Here is a 10,111-nt window from a genome sequence, read left to right on the forward strand (position 1 = left end):
CGACGAACCGAGTTTCATGGGGCTTTAAAGGGAAATATTTGTGCAAAGTTCGCTGCAGGACATCACAAAAGAAAACCCCACCCTAACAATCTATAAACACATGTTCAACAGACTCTGGCTTTGTGCACAAAATACAGTTCACACTCCATGGCATAAAGATTTCTTTCATCGCCATCCATGTCTTCAGAGGCAGAACCTCTACAGGCAATATAATGAACATATTTCACAGCAGGCTGTACAGATATTCTTTTTACTCACTTCAATACATATTGTGCCCCCCGCCGGGTTGGCGAAATGGTTACGACGTTCTACTACTGTTCCCAAAAATGCGAGATCGAATCACACGGTCTCGGCGGCCGCTTTTCGTTAGAGGCGAAAAGCAAGGCGCCCGTGTGCTTTGCTATTTTTAGTTCACGTTAAAGAATCACAGGTGGTCGAAATTTCCAGACTCCTCCACTACGGCGTATCTCATAGCCGGAATCGTTTTGGGATGTTAAACCCCATTAACCAAACATTTTGTCCCGGCCCAGAAGAGTATAATGACCGGTATGCAGAAACAGGCAAGGTTATTTCAGTAAGAACTTTGTACAGCCTTTTTCTGGAAACATTGGTTAAATATTTCATTGAAAATCGGGTACATGAAGACCATGTTGCTTGAACAATTCCACGAAAATAACCACGTGTTCCACCAGCGACGTGACGAGAAGTTTGGCATAATGAAGCTCTTAGCAAGCGTAATTGACAAACGGTTAGTAGGAGAGCATTCTTTACATCTCATAAGAACAAGAAACGATTAACAACTTGACGCAAAAATAAGCGCGACCAAGACAATCCGCCGTCGCCTACGCGGCGAAGAAGGCTCATTCGACTTCTTTTTTTTTTTTTTTTTCATAAGTTAAAGCCCAGATAAAAACTACAAAGACCTTGTGTTTCATTTGTATATTTATCCTTGGCCAATGCAACACCTTCGTCACATAACACACCTTTTTTACAAAAAAATTAATTTCATGTGGTCACGCGAGCAAATATTGACGTTTGTTTGCCCCCCGTTTTTCAACATTGTTCCGCAATTTATTTGTCTGCTGTCGCCACCATGGGTCACTATCCATGTAGTTCTCAAGTGGGACTCCGAGAAACTTTGTTGGAGTCAATAACTGCGTAATATTCTGAAATGTTGGAGGCTTTGTTTCCCATTCCCCGTGCCAAAACCCCAAACATTTATGCCAGTTGACAGCGCTCCCCCTAAGCTTAAAAAAATCCTTGACCGTATTCACTACCTGACTAACACTTTCCTGGTCTACACACAATATGCCTGTACCGTCAGCGAATGCTAAAATGCTTACGTCACATGACTGCAGTGAAGTCCAGAAATTAAATTACTTGCGAGAACACGCCTGCAAAAAGATTCGATATATATATATATATATACCGAAAGCAATGGCGACAGTGACAGTGGACACCCCTGCCGCACTGAGCGTTGGACCGGTATCTTAAACCGGCTCACTTGAGAAATATCGGCCAGCCTGCAGTGTTTGTTACACAGCGCAAAAAAAAAAAAATCCATCCATCCATCTTTCTTTTTTTCCTTTCTTTTTTTTTTTTTTGCGCGCACGTTACGACACAGCGTATTAGATGCACAGGAAGCTCGGTGGGAACTCAACGAATATTGGTGACGTGTCGCATTTGCTGCATGCGCTATTAGGTAACGCCATATATCCATTTCCTTCGCCGCTTCTTGCACAGGGAATGAACAGACTTTGCCAACTGCTTGGCCGTGGATTTTCAAAGCAACGCGATGCAGGAAGAAGTGCATGACACGGCACAGCAGAGCAAGCATTTCGCAACGCGTCATAGCTGATGTGTCGTTCCAGCTGAGTTTACGGCGTTTAGTTTCGGTTTTGTGCGTAAAAATACATCTCAATTTCTTGCTTTAGAAGGCGTCTTATAGAGCGAACTTTTTATATTTCAAACTGATGTGGTGTTTTCATGTTGCCAAAATCGAATACTCCATTGGGATTTTCCACTAAGCTGCATAAATAAAAAAAATATCATTGTGTTTTAGTTAATTATTGCGCAAGCAGAATTGCTGTTGCACTGAATTACGTCCACTGTGGCTGAGAACTTTCGTTATGTTTTTTTTTTTTCAAACTGGTATATATGTTTAGGAGCATTTGAAAGTGTACCCAAGACACCCATTATCTGAACAATTTCTTTTTAGAATCAAACGCACTGTTAGTCTCTTTTATGCGCCGCAGTATATCCAAACTGCTGCACCGCAAGGAAAGAGGAGGTGAAATATTTATTACTTAGAAAAACAGCAATAAATTATTCTTCCCACTGCATAATGTTCATTTTCATTTCTTCTCTCTCTAACTCACCGTCTTCTGGAGAAAACTGCATGGGTAACACACGACACACAGTAAGATATCTTTTGCACACGCCAGAGATCTACGTCATTTTCCTCGGAGCACACGATTAGATGTTTTTGTCGAAACCGATTCACACACAAATAGCATGGCCATGCTAGAAAATACATTTATATAGCGTATGGCTAAAGAAACTTATTCGATACCAAAGTGGTATTTGTCCAATAATTAAACACTAATTGTGCGAATATTCGTACAAAATGATTACTCGCGTGAGACAGCAAAGCCTTAGAGGCGGTGCATTGGCTGTTGAGGTAAAGGCACACTGACGAGAACTCCATCCAACTGTCATTTTTAATCAAAGTACTTTGACGCTTGCACACAAAGAAAAGATGCATTTATCAACCGAGAAAATTTGAGTTAAAAATCTTTCCCCTAATCGATTCAAACTTGTGACGTACTTATTGTAAAGAATGCGTTAACACCGTTTTGAAGTGAACGGCGCTGAAGCATTGCCTCAGGGATCCGCTACCCAAACTCGGTGTCGGCATATACACTTTACTTCCGAAACCGGCCCATGGTGGCGCCACGTACAATCTGTTATTCCAAGCTAGCACCACATACCACCATTTTACAGTGATGGGGGTTGCGAGCCATGACCTCCGAACTCAAGTAAAATTAAGCTAGATGAACCTACCCAAGCACTGCTGCAATCTTGGAGACCATATGTAGGACGGACATCTCAGAAGTCACCGGTAACTGCCACATTGCAGCACTGACCATTCGCAACAATTAACATGCCGTGCGGAGGCAGTGGTGCCTGTTTTTGAAACACTCGCAGAATAAACCTATATGAAGTGCCCTATCCAAACTTCGTGTCCGTTAGCCAAAGAACATTCGAAAACTATACATCGTATTCGATTCGATCCGAATAAGTTTCGACTTGCTCTATTCGACTCGTTCACCGAATAGAAAAGCAGATTATTCGAGTCGCTTTTCGGAAATTTGCAGTATTCGAACATCCCTACCATTTAATTACCAAAAGACATGCTACGGACCGAACGACTGCTTGGCTGTTTTGGAACACAAGACACCCCGGCGTGTGCTTCGGTCCTGAAAACTACTATGCATTATTCATACCCTAGCATTGAAATAATCGATAACGATTGCAGTATCAGCGCATCAAGAACGCCATTAGTTGCATTGTGTTCTTTCTTTCATCGTCTGTTATTCATACATGATCCTACACTCTTCGTGCATTAGCGTAAACGCACCCACAAGAAGCATGCCGAAGAGTGCACGAGTACGTCGGGACGCCGGAAAACATAAAACAAGGCTAAGGCATATGAAAACTATGAACGAGCGAAAGAATCCGCCGGTCGTCGCTGGAACTTCCTTTGATTGATGTAATACAGACGAGAATATGCGCCGCGAATACTGAGAAAGCACTCCGCGAAGTAGGACGATAGGATAGGAAGTTGCGTCACGGTTCGATTGATCGGGAGACGCCGCCACGAACCGCGTAGAGGCAATAAAAAAGAAAGAAAAACGACGCCCTGCGTACTGGATCACTTCGCACGGCATGAGAAGGTCACATCACGTAATCGAAATTCTCAAGGTCCCAGAAAGCGTGGGCTCGAAAGAGGAATTATATATAACAAATAAAATGGTTTCCTGACATGCCCCAATGCTCCTGGTTCCCTTCGTTTCCTCTTATATGAGCAAATATCTCAATAAAAGCAGTGTTCGTGTTACTATACTTATCTTTCCAGTTTAGAAAAGTCAAGTTTTGTTTTAATGCAAAACTTTGCATTTCCGCATTTGTGTTCATGTACTCGATAAAAATAAGTAGAAAAGGCTTTAGTTTGCAATTCCACCTGTACATAACAGATAGGTACGTGAAGAAAATGAAATAAGGAGTTTCTGTGGACAACCCCCCCCCCCCCTCCTCCTCCCAAGTGTTGTTCATAGAAACTGAGCATTTCGTTTGCTTTTTTTTCTAATATCCTTATTGTTTACGCCTACGGTCAGCGTGCTGCATGTGTGAAAGCCGTGTGTCCGAGTGCCGTAAACAGCCAACATGGATGCAACACAATTTTACAAAGAGGTGAAGGGTGCTGCCATATTGGAAAGCTGGGCTGCTGCTATCGTAGCAAAGAAAAGTGTTGACGACTTCCCCCCCCCCCCCCCCTTAACAGCCTAGTCAAACCGGTTTCTCCAAGAGTCGTAAAATGGTCTAATATTTCATACACAGCCTGTTCGAATGTGTTTGCGGTATCGATCGATGAGTTGTTTGTTTTTCAATAGGGGCAGAATACTACGATCCTCTGGTCTAAACACAACGACAGGAAAACGTTCTGTAGGACAGGCCATGTGAATTGTAATGGCGGTCTTGACAGTGAATGCGGTAATAACTACAGCCATATTCCCTGGACACTTTTCTGCCCTGTTGCTGGCATGTTCACCCAACATTTGCAAATAGCTAGGTGAGCGGCCCAAGACAAGACAGTACCGTACGTCGCCTCTCCCAAAGCTAAACACCCAACTGCTTCAGAACAGCTGGGTAGCTTCAAGAAAGAGACACTTTTGTCAATTTCTCTGCAGCAGTCTATCCACGACAGTGTGAGGTTGGCGAAAAAAGAAGTGCTGCTGGAGCGCTTATATAGTGCCGGAGACGTATAATAAAATAAATAGAACTGCTTTCTGACAAAGCCCCGCTATCCGCACTGAATGTAAACGATAGGAGCATGATGAATAAAAACGATTAATTCCAAAACTTCTATTTAGGTTAGGACACTGACATCGAGCTTCTAACAGAAACATGGTTCCGCGAGAGTTACAATGATGCCTACGCTATGCACACGGCACGTACATCATCGGACAGGACGTACCATACTCGAGGAGTCACGTGGTCACAGTTAGAAGAGACATTAAGTGCCCATTACTTCTTCATGAAACTTGTATCTAAATGATTCAGAGTCACGTGCAATCATACTAGTGCAAGCATTTTATCTGTGCGATGTACAGGCGCCCGAACGCTGCTGTTGCAAAATCGTAATTGTTGCACGAAATCATTCATGATTCCGATAAGCTCTACACCTATGTTATCTTATGCGGTGACATTGCCCACGATAAATGTTTGTTTGGTTTGGGGTGTTTAACGTCCCAAAGCGACTCGGGCTATGAGAGACGCCGTAGCGGAGGATTCCGGAAGTTTGACCACCTGGGGTTCTTTAACGTGCACTGACATCGCACAGCACACGGACGCCTTGTTTTTCGCCTCCACCGAAAAGCGGCCGCCGAGGCCGGGATTCGATCCCGCATCCTCGGGAACAGTAGTCGAGCTCCGTAACCACTGCGCCACCTGGGCGGGACACACGATAAATGCGATGAACTTTGTGTTTGGACTTCATGATCACATTGTAAACTACTGCTGGATATTGCTTTTTCTTTTAGCCTTAACAATATCGTTGATATACCAACACACGCAACTCCGACCTCCAAACAAATCCATTCAAGATTTCTGTTTACCTTTCAAGAAGAGAGTGATTCAGGGCTTGCTGTCGAAGTTTTTTTTTTTTTTTTTTAAGCAATCTAAGGCAAAATGTAGCACGAAGCACACACGGGGAATTATATTTGGCCAAAAATGCTACAGATGAAAGCGTGATTGAGTACATAGAGCAAGAGTTTGACACATTTTCTTTTTCAAAAATGCTAGTGCGAAGAAGAAGATGGGCCTCTTCGCCCACGCATCACGGGATTTCACGTAGTGGTGACAAGGCCGTTTACACCAAAAGAAGACACAGGCTTGGTGGTACTGAAATTAACTCTTTATTGGGCTGACTTGCGCCCGAAAAAGAACTAAGCAACTTCGGCGGCGGCGATAGCAACAAGCCTGTTCGTCGATCGTCGAACAAAGAATGCCAGTCACACTCGTCAACGCTCAAAACCTTGCGTCACGAAGAAGCACTGAGGAAAACGAATAACCTAAAGATGTTGAAATTTACAACCCTCGTGTTGATTGTAATGAAAGCAATAATTTGTCGACATCGTATCTCCACAAGGGTATGGCTGCTATGGACCTTCGAGCAATGGTATTCGCAGTGGTCAGTAAATCATGATAAATAATGAAAAGAACAAACAAAACAATTAGCTGTGGTGTGCCGCTTGCACATAGCTTTCACTCCGAATATGAACGCCAGGTTTTTCATTTGTAGTAGCGCACATCAACGATTCGCATGCATATGGTACAGGAAAACGAGGTGGAACAGCGGAAAAGCAAACGGACGTCTGCTCTGCAGTAGTGGAAATGCGCGGCGACAAGCTTCATCGTTAACCGAACAGCGAGATAAAATAAAGAAAGCATTGTCAGTCACGCAACGTTTAATCTTCATTTGGTGGCAATATCTTCATTTCTTGGGGCTGATATGTTCAATTACTAAGCATAGCCAAGCCCGTCAGCTGGGCAGTCATGCATGAAAAGTTGATATGAAACCGCGGTCGGCAGTAAGCGTTAAAAAAAAAAAATTGGCTCAACAGCAACGCGGGATCTGCAACGCAGCAGTTTATGCAGACTCATCTTTGCGCCCGCCCTACATTTTACCTAGATAACACTAGATCCAGGCACCCATGGAAAGAGCGCACTGCGTACACACATTCAAGACCACGTATAACGCTTACTGCAAAGCCGATCCTGTAGGTACTTCAGCAGGTTGTGCAGCTTGCGAGAAAGGGGGCGGGATCAACAATAGCAAGATGTTGTGCACAGTAAAGAGCGCACCCATAGGATGCGTATAGACCGCTAAAGGCTCTCCCACACACAAAAAAAAAAGTAAAAAAGCATATCTTCGTGTTTTGCAATCCTGTTTTTTCTTTTTAATACGAGAACACTTTAGAGATATGGTCGCGGAATACAGAAGTCCGTGATACGTCCGATTGTGTTAAAGCTTTTGTGGCACCACGCACTCATCTAAACGCGACAGTCAAGGTTCTCCAGTGGCACAGCGGGGGTGAAAATAAAAACAGAAACCTCAGAGATGAATGAAGCTATCGTTATGCAACGGTACTTCCCCGTCTGGAGATGAGAGGGGGCCACACCGGCCCCTCTCCTCCCGTTCACGTAAGTGGGTCGGCGAGGCAAGACCGTGTGAACTTGACACAGAAACGAGTGAACCCATCCTCCTCCCCATACCGCCGCTACCCCCCCCCCCCCCCGCACACACACACATCTAGTTCAACCTTTCTGCATTTTTTTTTTTTTTTCTGGCCAGACATCTGAGCGGCGTTCCCGTCTGTCGCAGTGGTTGCGCTGAAGGCCTCAATGAACGGCAAGATGCTGTCGGGAAAAGGCAAGATTCTTGCGGCTGGTGTCCGCCGCATGCGTACAAAGCTGCAGTCCCGGATAAGAGTTTTCGAAAAGCAATTAAGGAAAACAAATCCTGCTTAGACAGGCGTCAGAGTTTCAAACATGAGTTGGCATCCCGGACTGAGGAACACCATTCCATTTGCCGAAATGTCGCGGAGATGCGACACCAGGTTCCTTTCCCGCATCTTCAATTACTCTTGCCATATCCAAGAAACAACGATGCCACGCAGACAAAGAATAAGACACGGAAGAATGGATTTATTTACAGACGATTATGTACACTAAAACATGCGCTTGCTCAGAAGCTTATGGAAGCCCAGTCATACAGGGTGTACTGAAAAGACTACACAAGCCTGAACAGTCACACTAGTGAATCACATGTCGAGGCACACTGGGTGATGTTCACGTCACTACGAATGAAGTCAACTAAGAACTAGAGGATCACAGTCAGTCTTCGTGTCTTGATGAGGCGCGCGAACTAGAGGAAGCATAGTGATGCGATTGTTAGGCAATGGTACGAGTGACGCTCGTTCTTGGGAAACGAGGCTAGAAGCATAAGCAAGCGCTGTGAAGCACTGTAACTGCTGTTATGGGATAGAAATGGCTTCGCCGTTTGCGAGTTAGCTACTCACTACGCATCTGCGACCAATCTATATAAGAGTGTTGCAATGCGGCAGATAACGTAGGAGGGCTAAGAAAGCACAAATCGGGCACCACCCTCCGATAACACAGGTTACAGATGTCAATGGCGGAGAAGCGAATGAGTCAATGGAACGGAAACAGGCAACTTGTATCCCAGAGCCGCCTTTGGTGTCGCACGCTTCGGTTCTGTTGAAGTGAAGATGGACCGAATGACACTCACATTCGTCTAAATTTGGCCACTACATTTGGTCCAGGACGCACAATCGGTCACAGGTTTAACGAGGGCCGTACTCACTGAGCTTTGACCTTGACTTCAACGCGAGGCTGAGGTCTTGACCGGATGTAGGCCTTGCCGTAAAATTTCAGGAACATGACGAAGAAGAATATCCCTTGCGGCAAAGTAATGCACATGTGCACCAGAGGATAACCGCAGTTGACGAACAGCGGAATCGTCATGTGGAAGAACAGGATGACAAATTGGACTAGCTGAAACTGCGTCAGGTAGCGCTTCCACCAGAGGTACTTCCGCACTGACGGTCCTAACGAGGACAAGAAATAGTAGGAGTACATGACCACGTGCACAAAGCTGTTGAAGATGATGCCGAACGCGACGTGGCCGTCCGCACCGTAGGCGAGGCCGAACCAACCATTGAATACCACCAGGACGTGGTGCACGACGTGAAGGACGGATACGTGCGACTCCTTCTTGCGCAAGACGAAGAAAAGAGTGTCCAAAAAGTCTGCTATCCGCACCAGCACGTACCACCAGACGTGAGAGAGCATGCTCATGGTCAGCTCGTCTCGTGCCTCGAAGTCGATGCCTTGGCAGAAGAAGCTGTAACCGCCACCCCAGTAGGTCCTGGTCAGGAAGGCAACCACGAAGTAGCAGTTGAGGAGCACCATGGCTGCATTGTAGAATTGAATAAAGGGCTTGATGTTGTCATATGGCTTGCGGTCCCTCATGAAGCGTGGCCCTCCGATTTTGACGATGTAGACGTAGACAGCCAGGAGCAGCACGATGAACTGAGTGTTGCCGACGAGGGCCCAGTGGGCGATGCGAGGGTCGCGCTTGAAGAGGTCCCCCCATTCGAAGGCGGTGGTCGCTGCCGTGGCGGTGCTGTTTTCCATGACGCTCTGCTCGGCTGCGGTGGCCCCGTTTCTGCGTGCGGGGAGCGAGTTACCGAAACGGAGTCGCGGCGGCGCCCGGGCCAAATGTGAGCTCGTCTCAGCGAAGACGCGACTCTTTTCTATCCGCTTTGCTCTTCCCAGGATGCCGCCGCAGCGGTAAAAAAGGGCGAGGAGGAGGGTTGATAGGAAAGGGGGTGCGGGATGCCTTGTAGGAAGGGGCGCGCAAAGTTAGGCGGCTTTTTGATTGGGTCTTCCTCTCGATTCGCTGACCACGTCGGGCCGTTACAGCACGGGTGATGTGTGGGAAGCAAAAGTGAAGAGAAGGAGGAGGATGATGGGCTGAGGCATCTTTAGTGCTTATCTCGATAAAGCAATCGCATGCGGCACGTGGCGCCAACGGAGAAAACACGCAGCCTTTTTGCTTCCTTCCCTGCGGCACAGAATGTGGCCATGTACGTCGCGTACCACAATGGAGACAACTATTTTTTTTTTCCTCCATCTGGAAACCGCGATTACTGACGTCGCTGCGGTCGCAGGTCCACTACTTCCTCTCCGGCGTCGGCAAGTTTCTGCGGGCCTTATTAGAAATGAAAGCTCTCGCCGGCATACA

General features: G+C 46.1%; 1 pseudogene; it reads right to left on the bottom strand.

Moving 5' to 3' along the window:
• Positions 1–7,969: 7,969 nt before the first annotated feature.
• Positions 7,970–9,631, bottom strand: LOC146191091 (very long chain fatty acid elongase 7 pseudogene; annotated as a pseudogene).
• Between the last annotated feature and the right edge of the window lie 480 nt (positions 9,632–10,111).

Source organism: Amblyomma maculatum, chromosome 4, assembly GCF_055883805.1.
Source record: "Amblyomma maculatum isolate TAMU_Amacu chromosome 4, ASM5588380v1, whole genome shotgun sequence".
Taxonomy (NCBI): Eukaryota; Metazoa; Arthropoda; class Arachnida; order Ixodida; family Ixodidae; genus Amblyomma; species Amblyomma maculatum.